Source organism: Stegostoma tigrinum, chromosome 20, assembly GCF_030684315.1.
Source record: "Stegostoma tigrinum isolate sSteTig4 chromosome 20, sSteTig4.hap1, whole genome shotgun sequence".
NCBI classification, from domain to species: Eukaryota; Metazoa; Chordata; class Chondrichthyes; order Orectolobiformes; family Stegostomatidae; genus Stegostoma; species Stegostoma tigrinum.
In genome coordinates, this window is record NC_081373.1 from 37,940,255 (window position 1) to 37,967,422 (window position 27,168).

Consider the following 27,168-nt stretch of genomic DNA (forward strand, 5'->3'; position numbering starts at 1 on the left):
CATTTCAAAACACAGCCATGATATCTTTTTGGGGAGTTACTTCCAGATTTTGACTAATGTGTGAGGAAAGTATTGTATCTGATATTACACTTGAATGGCCTATTAATTTCTGATAAGAGGCAATACCTGAATCCTAGGTGCTTTTGAAAAGCAATGACTTACTAGGTGAGGAAGTTGTCAGTGTTTCTTCTAATGAATTGAGATGGAAGCCATTTGGACTTGGTCTGGAAATCAAACTACCTTTTACTTTTATTACTTTCTCAATTACATTTTGTTTATTTAAATTATTCTTCCATTTGGTAAATTGTTTAGCTTTCTCTATGTTTCTGGCATTTTTGCATCTTCTTCTGAAAGACTGAAAGTAAATCTATTGTTTCCAGATGTTCAAACACACTGATCTAATTCTTGAAGCCTTGTTCATGACCTGCCTGTACCCCTTTTGAACCTAAGAGGTCTCTGATTATTGTCACTGTTCTCTTATTAATTATTCAGGATCTCTCTTTCTCTTTGTTCAAAAACACCATTGTTGCAGAAAATTCAATGTTGTTAATGTAGTGCGTTTAATACACAGCATCCCCGGATGTTTCACAGGAGCACTGAATTACTGGAGATAAGGAGGAAAATGGACAAATTCTTGATGAAAGAGTTAAGGTTGAAGTCTCTTAAAGGCTGACGAAGAGACAGAAGTTGAAAGAGAATTCCAGGGCTTTGTGGGGCTTGGTAACTGAAGGTATGGCCACCAGTCATGATGCATTAAATTTGCTGGATAGAATCTGAGGAGTACATTTATCTTGGAGAATGAGGGCTGAATGAAATTGTGCAAGGATGAGCTTTTTAAAATTGAGGTGGTGCTTATCTAGGAGATATCGGGCTGATGGCCACACGAGATTTGCTGCAGGTTATATCATGCAAAGCAAAATTTTGGATGCAGTTATGTTTGTGGAGGATTTAACAGGGGAAATCAGCCAGGAGTGTCTGATGCTAACAAATACATGGATGAGAGTTTCAGAAGCAGAAGAGCCAAGATATGGTTGGAGGTGGATATGGGCAGTTTTGGTGATTGTGCTGAAATGTATAGTCAGTTGCTGCCTTTGTCTGTAATGGATGTTTAGCTTCCCTGGTTTATCATAACAATTTATGTCGCTCACTGTATAAATGTTTTTGCAACAAGTTTCTGTTATCAAGTTATATGGAGGTTCATAAACAACTCCCAGCAAATTTTACAACCCATTCTGTTCCTTACAGCCTGGAGTTTCTAAACCTGCTCATCTTTACTGAGAACACTTCTAATGTTACAACAGTATCTCTTGGAAAAGTGCAGAAATAATGACAATTTGCATGTTCTTTCTAAAGACAAATTAACTCAGCATATTAATTTCCCAATTATGTCTTTTTGTATCCAGGTTTTGGTGATAGCTACTTTGTCTTGCTATTTTTGAAACTGAATTGAACTTTGCTAATTCATTATGCCACATGTATTAATGCAGAAAATTGAATTTACCAATTAATGCAGTTGTGCTTTTGTGCTAATGATATTTTCAGTGTCTAGTCTAACTTGTCAAGTTCTTTATTTCATCTCTTACATTACATTGAATTTTTTTGTCAACCTTGAAGTTTCATTTATTGCTTTTGACACTGTTAGTAACTTGGGCTTTGAGTTTCTTTTTCCAAAGTCTTTTAGTTTGTTTTTGTGTCAGCTGTCTTCCACCATCCCACCCCAGTGGGAGTTTGCTTCATATCTGTCGCCAAAGGTGAGCACAACCAGAAAGACTGATTAAGGGTGGAGAAATCTCCAAGGTGTTACTGTGGATATTTTTAAACGAAGGAGTGTTGAAATAAAGAAAGATGATTTTGTGAAACTGGGTATAGGTCAAGCATAAATCCTATCTTGTGATATTTGCATCTTCTAATGACTGTTATGGACCACTGAAATCTGATTCTAGAGACTTAAACTTACATTTTTGTGACATGTAGGCACAGGTTTTGGGAGGTGGCATGTTGAAATGGTCCAAGAGAATGAGGCAGTTTGCAGGAGCATGGTGGAGTCAATTGAGAATGAGTTAGAGTAGGTGATGATGGTTTTGAAAGATCAATGGTCAGTACCCAAGGAACAGAAACAGTTTTCAATGTTAGCTGGCAATGAACTGAAAAGGATGGGTGACCTTCAATTTTTGTGAGAATACTGTCACTGGTAGGCCTTGTGGAAAATGGGAGAAAAACTAGAAGATAGGTTTAGGGAATTGGGATTCATGATTGTGAAAGGAGTAGCCAAAACAGTTGAAGTTTTGTCAACTGACGAACAGCATCTTTGGAAGATGGTAGCGGAGAAATTAAGTTGGGAGCCTCGGATTAATTTCCAGGATGATGCTAAAGGACCATTTGGGAGAGGGACATGATTATTATGATACTTGATGTTATTCAGCTTGGTATAGTGATTGAGGATAAATGAGTTGTGACAAATGTATTCCGTTTGTCCCTTTTGACTTGTGATATTGAAAAGAGCAGTATCCCATGATATGAACTAGGCTGTGCATTTGAGGGTGTTGATGAGGGACAAATGTAAGAAGTTGTAGGTGACTAAGGGTGGTGCAACAAAAGAAAATTAGTTGAGGGCCAAAGACTGAGCATCAGTAGATAGTGGAACTTTGCCCTGAGTGAAGATATTTTGGCTGGAGTAGGATTCTTGTAATAAACAATTTGTCTCCAAATTTTACTTCCTGTTGGGAGTTTTTGGTAATCCTCTTGTATCGGCGATTTATCTGTGGGCATTTCCACAAATTTCCCAGTAAACAAATTGTTCAATGTTGGAAGAATCATGATTTTTTTGAATAGATTGTTTTCAACATGCTTTTTGTCTTCATCTTGCCAGTTTTTGTTTTAAATAAACTTGAGCATGTTTTGTATTTGCATTACCCTGAGCAAATCATAGCCCAATTTTCAAAGTCAGTTTTTGTTCCTGGTTACAATTTATATCCAGACTCCAGCATCTGATATTTAACGCTTAGCAGGGAAGCAAACTAAACATGCTGATAACCAAGGCCTCTGCTGTGGGCATTACAAGCTTTGCTTTGCACAGTTTCCAAAAAGGATTAGATATTTTATATATTTTTTAATTCGATCTTACATCTGTTCAATCAATCTGTTCTAACATGTTACGACACACCTCTGGAACAGATTGGACTTGAATTTAGGTCTTCAGTACTAGGGAGAGGGTCACTCCTGCTACATCACAAAAGCCCTAACTGGTGGGTCTTAGTTTTGCTTTCAGTCAACATATTATGACAAAAGTCTAGTGCAAGTGGGGCTTGCCACAACATGCCCTCTCACCTACTTCTGTATTGTCAGAAAGGTTGAAGATGTTACACTTTGCCTCTCCTCCGAGTCAATACATTGATCCACTTAGCTTTCCCTTAAATCTGTTTTCCCTATAAGCAACTTTACCTTTGTACCTCTGTAAGACCACCAGGTTAAGATCTGAGTTGCTCTCCCTGAAATGGAATTTGAAATTCTTCTATGATAACAAAGTGTGAAGCTGGACAAACACAGCAGGCGAAGCAGCATCTCAGGAGCACAAAAGCTGACGTTTATCTCTGAAATTCTTCTATGTTGTGAATGCTACCTCCTTGACAATGAGACTTCCTCTCAATCCTACCTCATTCTACATTGATCTAAGATAACCTGTTCCTGGGTAGGTTCTGCAACATTATACTCTAATCAGTGATCTCTGATGCACTCAACAAATTTGTATTCTGTGTCCTTGCCTGTCCGATTAACATACAGTTAATATGCATATTAAAATCACCCATGACAATAATGGCGACTGCCTTGCATACCTCCATTATCTCTGATTTATGCAAGCAACTTTTCAGGGGCATATATATAAGTTTCACCTGCGACGACTTTCCTTTTGCTATTCCTTTTTTATTTTGACCCAAACTGATTTGCACATCATGGTCCTTTGCACCTATAATCATGGAGCTGATAGACTTCATTATCAAAGCTAAACCACCCACTCCCTCACGCCAAAAAACGTTTCTTTTGCCTTCTGAAATATTCAACACTGAATTTCCAGTCTTGGTCATCCTGTAATTGTGTCTCCATATTCATTATTTTCTTTGTGTTATCAACCCATCTATCTTGTTACAATTGCTGAGTGCATTCAGATAGAAAACCTCGAGCTTTGACTTTTTATTACTGTCAGGTTCTGTAATTTCTGCTGCACTTAAAAAGGTGTACAATAACATCTCTTAAACAGCTTAATTTAAAAAATCTGCAAAATTTCTTGCACGTTTCATTGATCCACACACTACAAGTCAATTTTGTGGTACTATAACATTTGGGTTTGGTGACCAGATGTTTGGGCCTTCAGCTGCAATTCTGTATTTCCAAGCATGCATGGACATGGTACCACTTCGCACTGGTGTTGGCAAAAACGCACAGCCACTCTGGTGTACACCAGCAATCGTGTCAGCGATCAGGTTGGTGACCAACCACACTGGAATGCGTACAGAACAAGCCAAGAATTGAAAACATCTTCTTTTATTTTATTATCTGAAGACTTATTAAAAATTACTCTAGGTCAAGTTGGCATAAGGAGGGAGGAAGTGTTGGGTGTCCTAAAACGCATTAAGGTGGACAAGTCCCCAGGTCCGGATGGGATCTATCCCAGGTTCTGAGGGAGGCGAGAGAGGAAATAGCCAGAGCCTTGACTGATATCTTTGCAGCATCCTGAAACACGGATGAGGTCCCACAGGACTGGAGAATTGCTAATGTTGTCCCCTTGTTTAAGAAGGGTAGCAGGGATAATCCAGGTAATTATTGACCGGTGAGCCTGACGTAAGTGGTAGGGAAACTGCTGGAGAAGATACTGAGGGATAGGATCTGTTCCCATTTGGAAGAAAATTGGCTTATCAGTGAGAGACAAGATGGTTTTGTGCAGTGAAGGTCATGTCTTACCAACTAAATAGAATTCTTTGAGGACGTGGCAAAGTTGATTGATGAGAGAAAGGCTGTAGATATCATATACGTGGACTTCAGTAAGGCGTTTGATAAGGTTCCCCATGGCAGGCCGATTTGAGAAAGTGAAGTTGCATGGGGTCCAGGCTGTGCTAGCTAGATGGATAAAAAACTGGCTAGGCAACAGGAGACAGAGTAGTAGTGGAAGGGGGTTTCTCAAATTGGAGACCTGTGACCAGTGGTGTTCCACAGGAATCTGTGCTGAGACCACTGTTGTTTGTGATATACGTAAATGATTTGGAGGAACGTATCGGTGGTCTGATCGGCAAGTTTGCAGATGACACAAAGATAGTGAAAGGGACTGTCAGAGATTACAGCAGAATGTAGATAGATTGGAGAGTTGGGCACATAAATGGCAGATGGAGTTCAATCTGGGCAAATGTGAGGTGATGCATTTTGGAAGACCTAATTCAAGAGTAAAGTATACAGTAAATGGAAAAGTCCTGGGGAAAATTGATGTTCAGAGAGATCTGTGTGTTCAGGTCCATTGTCCCCCGAAGGTGGCAACGCAGGTCAATAGAGTGGCCAAGAAGGCATACGGCATGCTTTCCTTCATCAGATGGGGTATTGAGGACAAGAGTTGGCAGGTCATGTTACAGTTGTATAAGACTCTGGTTCGGCCACAGAACTGTGTACAGTTCTGGTCGCCACATTACCAAAAGGATGTGGATGCTTTGGAGAGCGTACAGAGGAGGTTCACCAGGATGTTGCCTGTTATGGAGGGCGCTGGCTATGAAGAAAGGTTGAGTAGATTAGGATTATTTTCATTCGAAAGACTGAGATTGAGGGGGGGACCTGATTAAGGTCTACAAAATCATGAGGGGTATACACAAGGTGGATAGCAAGAAGCTTTGTCCCCAGAGTGGGGGACTCAATTACTAGGGGTCATAAGTTCAAAGTGAAAGGAGCAAAGTTTATGGGAAATGTGCATGGAAAGTTCTTTACACAGAGAGTGGTGGGTGCCTGGAACGAGTTGCCAGCAGAGGTGGTAGATGCAGATACGATAGTGTCTTTTAAGATGTGTCTGGATAGGTATATGGATGGGCAGTGAGCAAAGGAATACAGACCTTTAGAAAATAGATGACAGGTTTAGACAGACGATCTCAATCGGCGCAGACTTGGAGGGCCGAAGGGCCTGTTCCTGTGCTGTAATTTTTTCTCTGTTCTTAAAATAGGGGCTAAAATGAAGTAAGTTGTGAAAAGGGAATTTTTTTTTGGTTATTTAATTGCAGAATTACAAGTCTCTCTATAAAAGGAGCTTTTCAGGCTTGTGTAGCAGTAACTATGAAGTTATTGTACTGCTAACATTTTTTTCTAATATTCTTTTCCAAGATTTCACGCCAAAATTAATTGCTTACAAGTGAAATATTTTGACAGTTCTATTTTTCTCCAAGATTTCTGCTTGGAAGATTTTGGGAGAAGAATGGGGATTGTCAAAAGCATGTTTGCTGGACAAGTATTGAATAACTAGCTACATTTTGTATATTTCTGTAATTCTTCACGTGCTGATGCCATAAGTGGCTGTCAGTTTCATTGGAAAAATGATGATGAATGCTGACAGTATTGACTATTGCTACCAACTCACTATCTGGGACGTTTTGCCTGTTTTAACTGCTGTTATTCCAATAACAGTTTTATTCCACTCATTTTTTTTTTCCTTTTTGAAGCCAGCAGAAGGATGTTGACAATCATTTTTAAAAAAGGCATCGAACGGAACCCACACTGTCACTTGACGATTGCATTTTTCTAATATTACCAACTTGAAATTTTAATGTTGCTATAATTAGATATCCTTGCATTTATTTTCATTTTGTAAAACTTGGTGAAACAGCCTCTTGTAACAATGTTTTGTGTTTCTCCTTGATTTGCTTTTATTATGGCATTGATGTACTTCAGGGTCATGAACATATTAAACCTATTTAGTAAAATCAGTTGTTTCTATGCTATCACGTATTTGTACTTCTTCATTGTTCAAAAATTAGGGGTTTTGACAGGGAAAAGAATTGTAAAAAGAGGATGCAAATAGAAGGTAATTGGGATTCATGATTATGAAAGGAGTAGCCAAAACAGTTGAAGTTTTGTCAACCGACAAACAGCATCTTTGGAAGATGGTAGCGGAGAAATTAAGTTGGGAGCCTCAGTTTAATTTCTAGGATTTTGATTACCAATACCAATGTTTGTCAAGTTTAACCATAATTGGCTGAAGAACTTTGTTGGAAGGTGTTTGTATACCCTTCAGTATGCTGGGTTGATTGACACCTAGAACTCCTGGTGATATTCTTTTCATTTAATTTTGTGTATTGAACTGTTAGGGTTTAGAATGCACTGTCTGAAGGGGTAGTACAGACAAACATAACTTTTGAAAAAGAATTAAATAATTAATCCAGGAGGAATAAAATTGCCGAGCTGTGCAAAAATGTCAGGACAGTGGGATTCATTGTATAGTTTGTTCAGAGAGTAGGTACAGTATGCTGAAGTTATCTCCTATGCTTTGTGGTTCTAGGATTTTGATTACCAATACCAATGTTTATCAAGTTTAACCATGAGTTGTCTTATGCTTGTCTTTGTTTGATGTTCTGCAGCATGAGGAATGTTGGGCACTGCATCCATATTTGGGCTGAAGTTATCAAGTGTTGGTTCACATTTTTAAAAAAACTTGCTTTGTTTCTAGATTTTGATTTTTATTTTTATCTCTGAACTCCTACAAAAAAAATCATTGTCATTGCTGAAGTTCCTCAAGGCACTATGCCAGACCCAACCATTTTTGACCGCTTCATTAGTGCTGTTTTCTCCACCGTAAGATCAGAGTGGGGATTTTCATTGCTGAGTGTACAGCGTCCAGCACTGTTCACCACTCCTCAGATATTGAAGAATCTTGTGTCCCCAAGAAGACGTGGACAGCATCTGGGCTGTAACTGACATATGCTACGTAATCATCTCCTCTTGACATTCAATGACATTACCATCACTGGATGTCCTACAACCCACACTCTGGAAGTTACTATTGACTGGATAATCCGCATCAATACAGTGCCTTCAACAGCAGGTCAGAAACTAGGAATTTTGCATTGAGTATCTCACTATCTGTCTCTTCACTGCCTCACCACCATCTACAAGGCCCAAATCAGGAATACGATGAAATACCGTCTACTTAGCTGGATGAATGCAACTCGAACAACATTTGAAACTTGGCACATTCAGGATAAACCAGCTTGCTTGATTGCCATCCTATCAAACACCTTCAACATTCATTCCCTTCACTACTGCCACAGTAACGTTATGTAACATCTAAAAATGCACAGTAGCAACTCCTCAAGACTCCGCAGGCAGTGCGTTCCAACCTGCAACCTCTACCACCTAGAAGGACAAGAGCAGCAAATGCATTGGAATATTATTGCTGCAAGTTATCCTTCTAAACCCCACACTACCTTGACTTGGAACTATATTGGTGCTCCTTTACGTGGTCGCATCTTGCAACTCTAACTGAGCGTACCTATCCTCCAGGGGCTGCAGTGTTTAAAGAAGACAGCTGATCACACTGTGACGTGCAGATCAGTTAGGAATGGGAAATAAATGTTATCATAACCAGAGATGCTGCCATCGCAGTAACGATTTTTACAAAATCTTCCAAAGGTTAATGAAAGGCTGACTCTGTAGCTGATCTTTTTGATAATTGACAAGGTATGAAAACTTTTATACCCATAAACCCTATCTTTCAACTACCGCTCATAACTTGCGAGGTTTTTAGGCAGAACTTTAATAATAAACTCTTGTTGCATTTAAGTCCTATGCCAACACCTGCCCTAGTTAGCAAGTTTCTTAAAATTTAGATTTTAAGTTGACCATTTTTCACCTTCTCTTCCAATAAGTTCTTTCCATGTCGTCACCTGGTCATAATAAAAGTAGGGTTACCAAGTTTTATTGGAGCACTTGTTTTATGACAATGGAACTGATAATGCCAGTCTGATTTTATTTATTCTTTTATTTGCCTTTCAAATTTAAAAACACTTTTCATCAGTTTAGAAGTTGCCAACCCATAATAGATTGTGAAACTAATGAAACAAAAACCAAAAGACTTGCAGATGCAATATGTCAGAGCCGAAGTAGAAATTTCTGGAAAAGCTCAGCAGGTCTGGCAGCATCTGTGGAGAGAAGACGTAATGTTTCATGTTGAGTGACCCTCAGAACTGATGGTAGCTAGGAAAATATCAGTTTATATGCAGAAGATTGGGTGAGGGGAGGCAGTAAGGAGTAAACAATAGGTAGGGATAGAGCCCAAAGAGAGAGAAGAGCAGTTGGACAAAGGAGTGGGTAACGATCTGGCTAGGAGGGTGAAGAGCTGTTGATAGTTTAGTGGCTAACATTGGGTAGTGTCTAACAGCAGACTGATAACATGCCTGGCTGTGGAGGATATGGACAAGGACATGGGAGAGCTCAGGCCCTACAGTTATTGAACTCGATATTGAGTCCAGAAGGCTGCAGGGTCCTAAGGTGAAGAAAGTGATTTTTTTTTTTCGTTTCCAATTTCCACTCTACTCTCATCTACACTTAATACATCCCTGGTCCCTTCCTTGACGTCTGTTTCAATTTCTGGGGATAGACTGGCCACTAATATCCACTATGAACTCCCCAACTCTCTGTTATCCAGACATTACATCCTCGCTCCCTGCCTTCTGTAAAGACTATTCCATTTTTCCTTTTGCTCCTGTCATATTTTTTCCGATGTTCTAAGTCACATTATATTCTATGCCACAGTACTCATTGTTATGTAACAGTTAACAGATAGTTACTTAGAGATAGTAGGAACTGCCAATGCAGCAGAATCTGAGATAACAAGTTGTAGAGCTGGATGAGCACAGCGGACCAGGCAGCATCAGAGGAGCAGGAAGGCTGATGTTTCGGGTTGGGAGCCTTCTTCGGAAAATGAAGATGGAAATGAATTTTCCTGAAGAAGGGTTCTGACCGAAAACGCCAGCTTTCCTGCTCCTCTGATGCTGCCTGGCCTGTTGTGTCCATCCAGCTCTGCACCTTGATAGTTACTACTTTTCTGAAAGTAAATATTTAACGTTGTATTCCCTTCATGAGCTGTATCTATGGAGTCAGTCAAAGATAGTTATAGCACAACTATTTGGTTTAAATTTATACAGTGTTTAAATCCAGCTTAAAAATCCTTTAAACAATTTTTAAAAATTAAAGTGGTAATTTAAAGAAAACTATACTTGCGATCAAGTATAATTTTTTTAAAGAGTATTTTTGTCTCTACCTTCAAAAGGGAGATGGTGGTATACTTGACCTCCCTAACTTAGCTAATCTGTCTCCGTGTTTGTGTGTGTTGCCTTTTTAAGAGTTGTACTCTTGTCTTTTGTGGCAGCATGAACTGACTTTGGTTGTTCATTGTGTGTCCACAAAAACAAAGTCTTGTCTCTTTATGAATACTTGACATTCAGCTGGTCCTTCCATCAGACTTCTGTCACATGTATGCAGCTACCCTCCAGCCACAACTTCTCAAGGTTCACAGCATTTCTGTATTCGCCTTTTTAGCTTGGCATGTACTCACATGTTGGTTAAAGAGCATTTTATTTCAGTTAATTATTAATTTACTTAACACTTTTTTCATTAAATTTGTTGCCTCCTTTACACCAGCACACTCTTCTGCCTGGCTGAACATCCTCATTTTATTGAGTAATTTCTTTCAAATTGTGTGCCATCCTCCAATAGATGTTGCTTTGGGTGGTTGTATGAGCTCTAGTTATGCTTGCCTTGATGTAGAGTATGTGGTCTATTTCTTATTGTGGTCCTTCTGGAGGATGGGGTGGGGGTGTGTCCATGCCCCAACTCTCTTCCAGTACATTGATGCACTTCGCTTCTGATTTCCACTTTCTGTCACCTTCACATGGTTGAACTCTCCATCCCTTTCCCATCCTCAAATTGTTTTGTGTCTGTTTCTGGGGATAATTGTTAATCCAGCAACTCCCACAACAACATCTTTACTTCCTCACCTCCTGTTAAGGAGTCTATTCCATTTTCCATTTTTCTCTATCTCTGCATCTGTTCTGATATGCTGTTCCTCAACAATGCTTCTAATGATGTATGATTTCCACACATTTCCCCATGCCACACTCTCATGACCCTCTCAGGTACCTGATCCATTTCTCTGACTTATATACAACTTCCTCCTCCTCCTCAAGTGTGAAAAGATTCCTCACTTTATGTTCCTTTGATACCCTCTAGCATGATGTCGCCACCAAGCACATCTCTTTGGCCCCTGTCAGAATTCCAAAGTGGCTTTTCACCTCATGACACTCTGGTGCACTCCTCTATCAACCCCTTCCCACAACACTTTCCCATGATATCGCTGGAGGTACGACCACTCCTTGTAACTCCTGTCACCTCACCATCCAAGCCCCCAGTCATTTCTCGATGAAAATGAGATTTATCTTTCAATTTAGTCTGCTGTAATTGCTGTTCATAATTTGGTCTCCTCTACATTGGGGACGGCAAGTACGGATTAGTTAACTGCAGAACACCGCCACTCATTTGCAGCCATGACCCTGAGCATTCGGTTGTTTGATGTTTGGCTTTGTCACTTTGCTTTCATGTTCACATATCTCTGCCTGCTGCAGAGTTTCAGTCAAGCTCAATGCAAACTCAAGAAAAGACACTTCACATTTTGAGTAAGCACCTTACAGCCTTATGGATTTAGTCTTAAGTTCAGCAATTTCAGCGCATGAATTGTACTAATTTTATGCTGTCTGCTGCCTTGGATTTTTTTCTGCTTTTGGGAATAACTGGCATTTAAACTCACTAGGCCTGTTTACTGCAACCGTTTTTGCTCCCTTTTGTCCATGCCATCTTTGCCATTTAATCTTCCTATCCCTCTTTTCTAAGCGGTTACTTCCTCCCCATCCTGCCATCAGATGGTATAATATCCATCAGATGTTTGTCTTCGTTCCAGTGTGATGGCTGATCATTGAGCTCGATTATTTAAACCCGTCTCCTCTACATATCCCTTGATCCCTTTACCACAAGACTTGTATCCGCCTCCTTGAAAAACCTCTTAAGTTTTGGCCTCACACTCTCTCTGGTCAATGAATTCTACAGGCTTACCACTCTCTGGATGTAGAAATATTTCTTCAACTCAGACCTGAGAGGTTTACCTCTTATCCTTAAGCCATGACCCAAGTTCTGGTCTTCACCATCTGGAACATCATACATCTAACCTTTTGAATCCTGTTAGAATTCTTCCAGTTACTGAGATCTCCACTCATTCTTCTAAACTCCAATGAATATAGTCCTAACTGAAACAAAAACAGAAGTTGCTGGAAAAGCAATTTCCAGCAACTCCTGTTTTTGTTTTTGATTTACAGCACCCACAGTTCGTTTGGTTTTTGTTTACAATCCTAACTGACTTGCTGACCTCATGCATCAGCCCTGCTACCCCAGGAAACAATTTGTTAAACCTTTGCTGCACTCTCTATACAGCAAGAACGTCCTTCCTAAGATAAGACTAAAACTGCACATAGTATTCCAAATGTGGTCTCACCAGTGTCCTGTATAATTGCAGAAAGACAGGCAGTTTCCTGCACTCTAATCCTAGTGCTATGAAGGCCAGAATACCATTGGCCTTCTTTACTGTGTGCTGCACCTGCATGCTTACATTCAGCAACTGATGCTCAAGACCATCCAGGTCTTCTTGAATATTCTCCTCTCTCGATTTACAGCCATTTAAAAAATAATCTGCCTTCCTACTCTAGCGAACAAAGTGGATAGCCTCACATTTATCCACATTGTGCTGTTATACATTTGCCCGCTCACTTAGCCTGCCCAAATCTCATTGCTTCATCTCTGCATCCTCCTCACAGCTTTCTATGATTCATGGTTTTCTCTCTAACACCCTTTTTAAATCATGTGGTGACATGAGTTATCCCACACTCTGGAACAATTCCTACAGATAGGAAGATGACCACCAATGTATCTGCTACTTCTTGGACCACTTTCTGAAGCAAGCTGGAATGTAGATTATAAAGCCCTGGGGATTTATAAGCCTTCAGCCTATTTGACTTGATGTTAACTCTTTATAGATGCTGTCAGATGCACTAAGCGTTTTGAGCACATTCTGTTTTTATTTCCCATACGTGAAGCTTCTTCTACTACTTGTACTTGGGAGAACGCCCTACTTTGGTACAGGAAGAAAAGTTTACACATCATGTATTTGGCCTTGTACACTTTGAAGATGGTGCCCTTTGCCTAACTTTGTTTAAAACATTATAACAATTTGTGTGTCTGTGCTGTAGTTACTATTCTCAAGAACCTGCCTTAAGTCTACTGCATGTTTCCCCATTGTATTACTGAAGCTTGAATTTCCAGACTGTTAACTATTTGAAATAGTTTTGTACTTTCAAGCAAGGAAATGGATAGGCCACTGTTATTAAGCTTTCTATTACCTGGTGGAGTTACTCTGCTGTATTCTTCCAGCCAAAGAAATTACTGAATGCATGAGACGTAGGAGGGATTAACTGACATTCACCTCAGTAAGAGTTCAGTTAGATCTAAATGTTCAGTCAACATTGGCTACAATAGTTGGTATATTGATGAACCAATTTTTTTTAAAAAAATCTATTTTTAGTTTTAGAATTTAATTTTGAACGTTATCTTCCTGGTTATTCTATGTATCCTTTTCATTGAGAGCCCCACATTTAATTTCCACTCCTGACTGTTTACAGCAGACATTAAGTACATTATTCATATGACGGTGATTCCGACAGACATTTGCTGTCTAGCCAGGCTGAATGGCCTCGTTTCCAAAGGGATTTATGTGCATGTTGCTATAAAAAATTAATGTGGTTAAACTGAAATATTTTGCTTCACTGAGGGTATCTATTACAGTACACTTCTAACTATGGTGCAATTATTGTGAATGTTTGCTGATGAAATGCTAATTATCTTCACATTTGTTTTGAAGTTTTTTTGTTTGCAAATGTAACTGAACACAGGTCCATTAACATAAGAATCTTTCAAATTGTTGATAAATGCTAGGATTTAGAAACACAGCAGAGAGAAAGACATTGATATGTTTTGAGTAGGTTAAGTAGAGTGACAGGATGCACCACATATTTGTGCAGTATTTCATACAGCAAATATATAACTAAGGATTTCCTCTCTATGTATCTGCTTTGCATTTTTCAGTAGCTACGTATTGTTGTGATCAGTGTTTACTGTCTCTTTTGGGCTCTTTTTGTCATGACTAATTCCTTTTTGCTTTCATCTGTTTTGAAACAGATGTCACAAATTGGCCCATGGTCTCAAAGATTGTTTTGCTTAACTACTAATTTTGTTCTTTCTGTATGATATCAATCTGCGAACTTCGGTCAGTATACATTAAAATGAAAAGAAATTGAAAATTAACCCTTGGTATACTGTTTTGATAATTCCCTGTAATTTGGAGGCCCCTTTTTTGATTATGGTAGTTTGTTTCCAAAACATGTTTCATTCTACCTATTTGTATAAACGTTTCTCCTTCGCCTGATGGGACCGTGCTGCTGTATTGTTTTCATGTAGTTTCTCTAACTTTATAAAAATCTTATTTTGACACTGGAGTCCTCTACAATCTACTTCCTATCTACTAAATTTGCTCCCAAAGATTGGGTGGGACCTCACCAGCAGAAGTTGTGTGAAGCAGGCACTTGAGCTTTTTTTAGAATGAGATGTTAACCTCAAAGCACTTTTACTGTTTTGGGTGGACGTTTGGGTCCCAAAGCACTTTTTGAAGACATTGAGAATATGTCTTGAATCCTCAGTGCATTCCAGTACTAGAAATTCTGCAGTGCTTTTTCTTTTTCTTTTTTTTTATTTAAAATAAAGCATTTCGTAAGATGTAGAACACCTTAAATCAAGCATGGTATATAATACATTGCTGTTGCAGAAGAATTTGCAGTGCACATTTAAATAATATGATTATATTGTTAATATGAAAAAGTAATGTGCAGTAGCTGAAATGTGTTTGCTTGGTACAGGTACTTGTTATTACAATTTCCTTGATGCAGTAATTTTCCTTTCTTTTTTATTAAAGATAGCTGAAGATCAGGGGAAAGATGAGTGGATATCCTTCCTATGTTTTAACTGTCTCTGAGCTTCAACCAATGCTCCATTTTGTATGGCAATTACAGGCTGTTGGATCCTGGTGAGTTCTACCAAGTTATCTTGAAGGACTGAGCTTGAGCTGCAACAAGCAAGGGAAAGGAGCAAGCAGAAGGAAGTCTGACTTTTCTTATTGGACTGTTAATGGCTGTGATGTAGCCCATATTATGGGTGGACAGTGAATGTTATAATTTGGAATGTAACTATTTAAGTCACTGTTTTCATTGTCTCAGATTTGTTTCAATTGAATAAAATTACTGCAAAAAATTTCCCAGGTGAACAATGGATAAAGACTAGAGCAGTTTTTATTTTGATTCAGATTTTTTTTTAAATTACATAGTGCAGTAGTTTTAATACAGTGAGCATAACGTATCTTTAAATACTGCAGATGCCTATTTGTCTCAATGGTTGCGAGACATTTTGGGTGTTTTTTTTTGCAACTTCATTGGCATTTAGCAGCATATCATTATCACAGTGCACTAGATGCAAGCCTTGCAAAATGCTAATGTTACCTCTTCTCCAGCATTCACTGGACCTGTACCCGATGAACAAGTAATGTTGAATTATGGTGCATTTAAAGCAGTTCAGTGGAAAAGTAAATCATGAAGTTGTAATATAACTTTTCCCAATGGTCAAATTTATGCAAAAAGAACCATTAATAAGAAGAGCCCATACTGAGTAACATGTTGGCCCTTTCAGTTGCCCTAAAGCAATATTATGAATCGTATTAACCTGTATCTTGAAGCACATCATCTTTAAGTGTATCAATTAAAGTTAGCTTTAGTGTCTTTCTTTAAGGTTTATTTTGTATACTGATGCTGAAGTAACTGAGCAGACCGTGATATTAAGTTTAGATGTGCTATTAATAGCACTGGACATTGGATAACCAGTGTGTTAGAAGATACACATGTAGTCCAGGCCACTGTAAATTGGTGTAGCTATTCTGTTTGTTCCACCATTGCGTTTTCACTTCCAGTCCTATTATGTACATGAAGTTTACCAAAAACTGATGTGCTTCCATAGAAATAAACCAAAATTATTTTATTGAGGAGGAAAGTGCAGTTCAAAGAAAATCAGGCTATATGAAGATTGTTTCCATTAATATCTATCTTGTTGAAAGGGTTAACGGGTTTTGAGGGTTATCTCCAGTATGTTATGAATCTTGTACAGTGAAATCCATTATGACTGAGCCCAAATTCCTCCAAAGAGACAGTGAATTATTCCATCATAACTGAAAAGGCAATACCTGCAAGCATGCTGGTGTCTTTACCTTGTCTATACTGCAAGACAGCCTTGTACAGCACTTAAACACTGCCAGTTGGTAGGTGTACCTCTGCAATATAGACCCACATAAATCAGGCAATACATTTCAGTTTTTGGGCCAGAGTAGTCTTAGCAACTATATAATTAAAATTGGCAGCTTGATAGGTAGGAATAAAAATTTGATCCTTTGCAAAATACTTGTGTGCAAACTCCAAACAAATTAGATTCAGTTGAAACATTCCCTTTAAATGACTAGAACATATACAGGAGGACACTTAACAGTTCTGGAAGTTGCTGGACCGTGTGGAACTGCATCAGACCATGAGCCGATACCTTCAGGAGGGTAAAGGTGAATCCAAGAAATGGGATGGAAACATTTTTGAAGCAACTGTTTTGAATGCATGTATGGAGCTAGTGGATCAGCTGTTCTCTACTGTTATGTTGTTGGAGCAGAGCATTGTTTTGCATGTAGGGGCATTCTAGACAAAATGTCCACCTGTATTCATTACAAGCATTTAGAGGAACTGAGCAGACAACCTCTTCAAAGCCTGGAATAATTCAACTTTTTTTTTGTCAACTTCAGGTACATATATCTAGGGAACCAGAGACTTATCCAAAGATGCTTCCAGCATTTCTCCTAGTAAGCTACCAGTTCTTGTCTCAAAATTCTGTTTTGAGGTATTCAAAGAAACCTGAATGAAAACACATTCAAATTTGCAGATCTTCGATGTACATGACTTATATTTTTTACAGTTTATCAATCTGTTCCTGCAAAAAAACTTTCACATTTTCTTCATATTAATTATTTCCAGTACCTTCTGAGAAGGAATACTTTCTCTTCTTCTAGCACAATTGCAAAAAAAAAGTCTTTATCCTATTTATAACACCAGTTTCAACAATCACATGCTTGTTCATACTTCTGGTGAAATCACATTTTAGCGTGCAAAGTGGTTTTAGCCATAAAAACATGGCTGCTGCTTCCTTGAGTGGAATAATTCTTCCAATCATCCTTGTGCTAATAGTGAAGCCTTAGGAGCTTTTATTTGGGTAGGGGAAATGGCGGAGGAGTGATTAAAACTGCATGTACCATAGTTTTCATCCATCAATTTACCCAATTGTTTACATGAGTTGATGCAGATGATAGGTGCCTTCCTACTTACATAGGGACAACTTCAGCCAGTGGCTGCTGCCAACTATAATCATTTTTTTAATGACTCCTCTGTTTGTTTTATGGTGGTGTGGAGACACAAGATTCGACTCCTATGTGCATTTGTAAAGCCATAAGATCCATATTATGTTGAACAACACATTCTAGATTCATAAGACCAATTTGATGTTGTTTGATTAATTTCATTTTCTTGGGGAAAATCGAATCCTGAGATAAAGCTCTGCCTTGCTTATTGACAGTTTTGTTTGCCTAAACCCTGGAGAGTTCCGTTGTGTTAAAATATACTCTGATATCAAGATGGTAAAAGGCTGCTGCAGGAAACTGTCTTTTGTGTGTATGGCTCTGAATGGTTATAAATAAAGTTGCAACTACTCCACTTGGATAGCAGAGCAAACCAACTGGGTTTAGGTGAGATGCAGAATTAAAAGACTCCTTGGAATCGTGTAGAAGCTGTGGCATGTGAGGGACAGCGTAGAACCTCAATTTCAATGACCCTGCACTGAAAATGTTAGCCTCAATTGGAATTGATTTCCTGGGTTGTAAACTGTAGTGAATGATAATAGTTTATATACTCTACAGGAGATTTTCTTTTTATTTTAATTGATTGTAGCAATGAATTTTAAAATGTGCTCTGCTGTACCTGTAAATGCTAGTGAATTGTATTCAGTCTTTGATATGTTGCTTTACAACAGATTGACATTGTGTATTTACTAGTGCATTTCCACCATACAAACTGCTGATGTATTGGGAGTAGCAACAAGGTAAAAAGTTAATCAGCAATAAAGTCTATTGAAACACTTTGCATTTCATTCATTTTCTTTAGGGCATTGTCATCACATGCATTGTTATGGCTGCGACAAAACATGTTTGAATATATCTATTTATGTATAAAGACTTTACATTTTATGTTATTTGCGATTTTATTGGAAGAGGAAGGTAAGGAAGAAGGAAACAGATGTTACCTAACACACTATCTTGATTTGTTGATACGACATTGCGCGTTGAACTAGACAGCTAATTTTCTTTGCTTCATCATGATATTTCCCGTTTTCAGCTGTGCTTAAAGAATTTTAACCAATGGACCATAATGGCAAAGTTCAGTATACAAGTTCTTTTTGTTATATATTCGGGAAGATGTGACTTCTTGGTACTCTTTTCTCAGGTCTTTTGTTTTGCTGTCTCTTAAATGCTCCCTTTATGCATTTGCCATCGAATGATTTCATAGAGAAAAACAAAATGATAATTCCTCACCTTTTTGATTTTCTGATGTTACTGGTTTTTTGTCTTTTACAGTAAAGACAGATAATGTCTGTTATTGTTATTCCTTGTTTTTCATTATTAATTTCCAAGTCATGTCCTCCAAGGGACCCCAATGCCAAACTTAGTTAATTGTTCTGAAATTTCAAAATAATTTCTAAAGTCTGTCAAGTATTTCCATTCAGCTTGTCAATTCTTTTAAAAATCACACTTTCATCTCCTGACATTTAGTTAGAATGGTACCCAAGAAAACTAAAGTTGACAAGTGTCCTGGATCGGATGACCAGTATGTTAGTGCCTTGAAAGAAGTGGATGCAGAAATAGTACTGCATAGTTGTGATCTTCTAAAGCTACCTAGATTTTTAGAAATGTTCTAATGAATTGAAAAATCATAAATGTAGCCCCCCTATTCAAGAAATGAGGGAGACAGTAATGAAAACTATAGATATAGTAGCCTGACATCCATCTTCAGGGAAAATGCTGGAAACTATTATGGAGGAGGCATTAAAGGTCATAAAATTGGAATGCGATCGCGTAGAGTGAAATGGAAATGCTGTTAGACAAATAAGTGTTATCTGAGTAAGTAACACAGAAGGTGAATAAAGGAGAACCTCGGGATGTGGTGAACTTAGATTTGCAGAAGCCCTTCGTGAGCTGCCATATTGCAAAAACTTGGTGTAAAGGATTATATTGGCACGGATAGAAGATTGGCTCGCTGACAAGAAGTTGAGTTTAGGAGTAATTGTCATTTTTGGTCTGGGAAACAGTAATTAATGAAATGCCCCATGGATCAATTGTACAGTGTGTTTTACAATCTGTATAATTGATTTGGATAAAGGATTGGTAGTTAAAGATGGAGATGGAAAATTATCAACATGGAGTGAAAGAGTCAACATAGGAAATTGGATACATGAATTGAATGATCAATGTGAGAAAATATAAACTTTGACAGTAGAAAAATGGAATATTATTTAAATGGAGTGATATTGCAGAATTCTGTTGTACAGAGTTGTCTCCATGTCTTGGTACGTGAATTACCAACGTGGTATTTAGGTACATCAACTGATTACGAAGGCAAATGGAATGTTCATGTCTATTGTAGAACTTCCTGAACTGTGGCTTACAAACCTGTTGAGTTAACGTTTTGGGGTCACAAACTCCAAGCCACCAGAGATCCAAACAAGTATTAAGTATTGTATGGCCCCGTTTTTAAATGTGAGTTCCTCTTGCATTTAACTTGCACAAATGTATCACTTCACCTTTATCTGGATTAAACTCCATCTGCCATTTCTACGCCCAACTTTCCAACAGATCTATTTCCAGCTGTATCCTCGCTTCCCTCTGGATGGTCTCACTGCCCAAAACTCCTCCAACCATCATGTCATCTGCATACGTACTAATCAGATCATCCAAATTTTCTCATTCTGTTTTATTTATATATGAATTATATATTATAAACAAGATGTCCCAAAACTCATCTTTGCAGAATATTCTTTCCCCAGAAGGCAGTGGAGGCAAGAGCACTTCTGTTCATTGCTCAGATTGATTTTTGGATGATCAATGGAGTCCAGGCTTGGATAGGGAGGAGTTACGGAGAGTGGGGTGGGGCTGCTGCAGGAAGATGAGTTTAGGTTGCATTCAAATCAGCTGCGACCTTATCAAATGACAGAACCAGCACAGAGGATTGATGGCATATTCCTGCTCTTAATTCTTGTTTTAATTAATATATGTACAACTTGTGTCAAAGCGCTGAATATATATATAAAGAGACTTTTCGTACTGAAAATGGACTGCTATAAACATTGAAACAAAAAACGAAGGTCCAGCTGAGTATTTCCAGCATTTGTTACTGTGTCAACCTCTCGAACCAGTATTGCACAACGACAAAACAATTCATTGTAATGGTATATCCTTGGGATGGTTATAAGTGAAACTAGTCACCTTGTTAATAAAATGTGAGGCTGGATGAACACAGCAGGCCCAGCAGCATCTCAGGAGCACAAAAGCTGACGTTTCGGGCCTAGACCCTTCATCAGACAGGGGGATGGGGTGAGGGTTCTGGAATAAATAGGGAGAGAGGGAGAGGCGGACCGAAGAAGGAGAGAAAAGAAGATAGGTGGAGAGGAGAGTATAGGTGGGGATGAAGGGAGGGGATAGGTCATTCCAGGGAAGACGGACAGGTCAAGGAGGTGGGATGAGGTTAGTAGGTAGGAGATGGAGGTGTGGCTTGGGGTGGGAGGAAGGGATGGGTGAGAGGAAGAACAGGGTAGGGAGGCAGAGACAGGTTGGACTGGTTTTGGGATGCAGTGGGTGGAGGGGAAGAGCTGGGCTGGTTGTGTGGTGCAGTGGGGGGAGGGGACGAACTGGGCTGGTTTTGGGATGCGGTGGGGGGAGGGGAGATTTTGAAGCTGGTGACGTCCACATTGATACCATTGGGCTGCAGGGTTCCCAAGCGGAATATGAGTTGCTGTTCCTGCAACCTTCGGGTGGCATCATTGTGGCACTGCAGGAGGCCCATGATGGACATGTCATCTAAAGAATGGGAGGGGGACTAGTCACCTTGTGTTTTGGTTTTGCTGTTTCCTCACTCCGTAACATCACTTCTGAATGTTGTCACTGGAGTGTGCTGAAAATATGTGGTATGTTTAAAACGCTGAAAAGAGATCACTTGCTTCTAATAGCCTTCAGATTACTTGCCATTTGGTGATACTAAATTGTCAATTATAATTGTTTTACTTGTTATTGTAGAGTGAAAACTGTTCTGTGTAAACTTGATTTTTAAGGAATGCTAATTTATTGAAATTTGGAAAATGAGCATTTCTTGCTCAGTTTCCATATTTAATTTTGAAATTGGGATATTCACCTTGGAGATAGCAAAGTATATTTTCTTGATATGAAAATCATGAACAGGCATATGCATTTAAGAGTTGAGGAAATGAACCTTCAGTTGTCAAGTTAGCTTATTGGGTTAAAGTCTTGCAAGTGTTTTGGCAAGTAATCCTGCTGCAATGTCAGCAGCCCAACCCAGTACTACTTTTGATTTTAAATTCTACAGCAGGCAAATAACACACCTCTTTTTTTAGAAAACCAAGGTGATTTTGGGCAGGTTAATCTGGCCTTGAGCATACATATTCAAGCAAGAAATGAAGATATGCAGAGAATGGTTATGCAAGTGTAAATCCTTGAAACTACCAGTTAGGAAAACAATAAGAATTTTTAACAATTGATCAAAATTTGAAGTTTAACATTTCCATGCTTCATGTTCGTCATGAAGGGAATATGAGGTGAACCTGAAGACTAGAAAGTTAACTGTTTATTAAGAAAATAAAAAACACATAAATAAAGTTGGCTGGTTCACAACATGATGATGTGAACATTCCAGTGCTGGATTGGGGTGGACAAACTCAGAAGCCACAGGACACCAAGCTCTTGCCCAACAGGTTTATTTGAAATCGCAAGCTTTCATATTGCTGTTCCTTCATCAGGTGAAGTGGAGGGAAGCACGTAGGTGCAGAATTTAGAGGTGGAGGGATAATTACCTAGAATTATCTTGCAATTGAGAGTGTCAAAAAATAAGTACAAATAGTGAGAGTGGTGTATTGCCGGCTAAATAACAAGCTTTTGCTGGTGATCAAAAGTGTCAAAACGGTGCGAGTGAACTGTCAACAGTTGCATAGCTTTCAAACAACTGCCAAACCTCAAACAGATCATAGTTTGCAGCAAATTACTCGGCCTTCATTAGAACAGCGACCACATCACCACACAACACTGCAATGGCAACTTTGCAAGACGTGCCATATCATCCACATGGAGACTACCACTACATGTGGGAAGACCACATACACAGTGGGTACTGATGTGACCCAGCAAATGTTGATCTCATACACTACAGGAAAGGATGCCCTGAGGCGTGCTATATTGGCAAAAGCATGTAGATGCTACGACAACAGATGAATGGACACCATGCAGCAATTGCCAGACAAGAAAGTTCCCTCTCAGACAGGGAACACTTCGGTGGTCAAGAAGAGTCAGCCTCCTACATTCAGGTAAACATCCTCCAAGGCAGCCTTCAAGATACGCAAGAACACAGAATCGCTGAACACGTTCCGTTCCCATGAAGATGCCTCAACTGTGGTCTTGGGTTCACGTTGCACTACATGTAAACCAACCATACTTTTCTGTACTTGTAAAATTTTCCTTACTGTTCTGTTTAGATGCTGTCACCTTCATAACTCGTTATTATCTCGCTATCTTAATTGTACAGTTTTGGATTACTTGTTACTTTGGTTAGACCCTTGTCATGCAACTCTTATACCTATCATGTTATTCCAGCTATTTTATTTATCGCTAGTACCATCTTATTTTTAATTTTTTTGTAATTATCTTTCTGCCTTAATTAATTGGACTGTAGGCCATCTGTTCACTTGCTATTCAGCTGTTGACACTTTACTCACACCATCTGACATTTTTGATCACCTGCAATGACTTGTTATTCAGCCTGGTGACCCTCTACTCATACCATTCGTACTATCTTTTGACACTCTTAATTACTTAGAATTATCTTGTAATTATTTCTCTGCCTATTTACTCTGTGTCTGTGTGCTTCTCTCCTTTTCACCTGATGAAGGAACAGTGCTCCAAAGTGTGTGATTTCAAATAAACCTGTTGGACCATAACCTGGTGTTGTAAGACTTCTGACTTTCACAACATAATGACCATGGAATTGATTAAAAAATTTACTGTGCAGATAAATTTATTTCAGTGATGTGGCTATCACTGGTACAGCCGTTGTTTATTGCCTAATCCTGGTTGATTTTTTTTAAATGTACGATTTGACCTATAATGTTAACCAGTCTGTAAGTTCTTCAACCATATACTTTATTTCAAGTTTTGTGTAAAAAGCCACTATGCCTGCAATTCCTATTGTCCATAATGTAAACTCTGATAAAATGTCATACTAAAATTAGGTCTTTTATGTTGGTATAATGACCTGAACTATGAAGGGCTTGAAATTCGTTTATCTTCAGCAGTCAGTTTTGTTCAGTATCATAGAATCATCAAAGAACTATAGAATCCCTATTGTTAGTGAGTTTTGAGAAGATTTGTAGCTTAGGTTGAGGTTCTGGATGTGAATTTGCTCGCTGAGCTGGAAGGTTAGTTTTCAAACGTTTCGTCACCATTCTAGGTAACATCATCAATGAGCCTCTGACGAATCCCTATCGTGTGGAAGCAGGCCATTTGGTTCATTAGGTCCATACTGAACCTCTGAAGAGCAGCCCCCCTAGACCCATCACCGTACCGTATCCCTCTAACCCTCCATTTTCCATGGCATGTCCACCCACCTGCACATCCCTGGACACTGGGGAATTTAGCATAGCCAATCCACCTAACCTGCACATCTTTGGACTGTGAAAGGAAACTAGAGCACCCAGAGAAAACCCAGCAGACACGGGGATAAAGTGTAAACTCCCCAAAGACAGCTGCCTGAGGCTTGAATTGACCTTGGGTCCCTGGCAGTAGGGAGGCAGTAGTGTTAACCACTGAGCCACTGCATGACATTTGGAAAATTGAAAACGAAACATAAAACTAAAGAAGAGGTTGCAAATCTATTAATTTAGAGATATGTCTGGTCAGGTAGTTGAAAAAACTAAATGCAAGTCTGGAAATAAGGAGGATCTGCTTCTCTTAATTCCTAACCCCTTAACTTCTGCATTCCAATATATCGTGAGAACTTTATCAACACTTTCCGTGGCCCTTATACTGTCAATATATTTCAGTTTTGTTGTTGTGATGTAATACTACCTTCTTGTGTTAGTATAAGTAGAGTAAAATTTACTTTTTACTGATTTGTTTGAGGTTTGGCAGCCTTTTGTAGTGATAGAACTGTTGGTGTTGGTCCTTACTGTTTTAAGGAAAGACCAGCAATGCAGGATGCAAATAAGTCATACTCGTGATTTGTCTGACCACATGTATGGACTTATTCATTGGGAGTTAGTGGATGTAATTAATTGATCCACATGTTATCTATTACTATAAATCGTGCGGGATCCTATACTGACAAGTACAATAGAATGATTCCTTTCAATGGTTGACTTATTTTGATGTAATGAATCCAATGTTATGTTTAACTGAGTAGTTTGTTTAATCTGGTCACTAAAACTGAAGATAGTTTCTGAACCCAGAGCAGGGGAGCATCATAAATTTGGAGCTTCGCCATTTGGGAGTGAAATTCGGAATCGTGTTTTCCAGGTAGTGAAGATTTGGAATAATTTCCCCATAAAAGGTTGTCGATGCTGAGCCAGTTACAATTCTCAAGTAAGTTTAGTTTTTGTTACAACAAGGTGTAGTGCTGGATGAATACAGCAGGCCAAGCAGCATCAGAGGTGCAGGAAAGCTGGCATTTCAGGTCTAGACCCTTCTTCGGAAATGGAGGTGGGGAAAGGGGTTTCCTGAAATAAATAGGGAGAAAGGGGGAGGTGGATAGGGATGGATAAAGGAGAAAATAGGCGGAGAGGAGACAAAGGTTGTGGAGGTGGGGTTGGAGCCCTTAAAGGTGGTTAGGGAGGGGATGGGTAGGTCTAGGGAGGATGGACAGGTCAAGGAGGTGGGAAGAGACTAGTAGGGAGGACATTGGGGTGGGGCTTGAGGTGGGAGGACTGCATCGGTGGGAGGACAGGTTATGAAGGCGAGTATGAGCTGGGCTAGTTTTGGGATGCAGTCGGGGAAGGGAAGATTTTGAAGTTTGTGAAGTCCACGTTGATACTATTGGGCTGCAGGGCTCCCAAGCAAAATATGATGTTCCTGCATATTCGGCTGGCATTGTGGCACTGCTGGAGGCCCAGGATGGACATGTTGTTCAAGGAGTGGGAAGGGGAGTTGAAATGGTTCACTACTGGGAGGTGCAGTTATTTGTTGCGAACTGATCATAGGTGTTCCACAAAGCAGTCCCCAAGCCACCATTTGGTTTCTCCGATGTTGTGGCCTCCTCTGCAGGAACAGACAAGAATATCCAGGTGGAATGAAGGTGGGAAAACAGAGAATACAGTTGAGTCGTTATCTGACTGAATACTAGAACAAGCTAGAAGGGTTAAATGCCTCCTGACTCCATCATAATTTGTATGCTTTATGGCTTGACTTCATTGATATAGTTAGCTATCATCACAATTTTGGTCTGTGCAGTTATCCAAGACAGTTGGAAGGAGTACGGAGTATGACCAGCACCTTATCAATCAGCAATCAACAGTATCAGATAAAGCCACCAAAGCAGTCCTTTAGCTACTTCAGACTATTTGGGTCTGCTGCTCATGCTTGCTGAGAGACAAAAGGCCAGCCAGCCAATGAAAAATAACAGTATCTGCAGCAATCTATGAATATGATGATTATACACTCTTGCTCAAACTTTGAGACATTTTCAAAGAAACTTGGGAGACGAGGTGCCACCTAATAACTCTCACAATTCTATCATTATCTTACTTTCCAGGGTGAAGTGTAGAGGCATTCAGTATACTGTGGAGAGGATTCTCACATAAATCCTCCTGAATCACCTCCATTTGCTCAGGTATAGTTCCAGAGGCCTAATGTGGTTTCCAGGGGAATTGCAGATATGATCTTTGTTGCTCATCATATCCAATAAATGTGTATGGAAAAATCTTGATTTGTGAAGGATTTTGAGTCTGTCAGCCACAAACCCTTTTGTAAAGTCTTCCACAGATTCAGATGTTCTGTACAATAGTATGATGCCAGTAACAATCATTTACAGTGGATGGGAGACAGTGCCTTTTTATTTGCAGTTGGTCATTAAATAAACCTGTGCAACAAACAGTTTCTGTTCATTGTTTACTTCAGCCTGGTCACGAACTCATTCCTGACCAATTTCCACAAGTTATGATTGAATTTCAACCCAATCAGAAGCTGTCCAACCTTAACACACTGAGAACAAAAACTAAAGTGATCCACCAACACATTCATGACTTGTAATATGCTAGCAACCGTATAATTGTGGCCCACATCACAAACAATATTCAGACCTCCTATCTTTTCAACTTTTCATATGAGGATTGTCCTCTCACTGACCATCAGCAAGACCAACCTCCTACTCCGACCTTCTCTTGGAAAAACACCTATATCTCCAGCTGTTGTTATCGATGGGGAAGACTTATTTTCTCAAAAGGTCACCACTGAAGTGGAAGTCTAACACAGTGTTGTCTGTGCCCTGCTTTGGAGAAATGACTAAAGTGGAAGGGGAGGGAGCAGAACTGTTGACCTTTCTGCCCAAACATCTGTAGTTCCACGATTGGCCCTCTGGGCCACTGGAAGATACATTAAAT

General features: G+C 39.3%; 1 protein-coding gene across 2 annotated transcripts in view; it reads left to right on the forward strand.

The window, feature by feature from the left end:
- The window catches only part of pwwp2b (PWWP domain containing 2B), a 38,448-nt gene extending 20,066 nt beyond the window's left edge, over positions 1 to 18,382 (forward strand). Inside the window, exon 4 of one of the 2 annotated variants that reach the window (XM_048551351.2) lies at positions 15,086 to 18,382. The gene's annotated coding sequence lies outside the window, so the exon portion shown is untranslated. The remainder of the gene's footprint in view (positions 1 to 15,085) is intronic. The other variant, XM_059653107.1, reaches the window with a different exon arrangement.
- Positions 18,383 to 27,168: the final 8,786 nt, after the last annotated feature.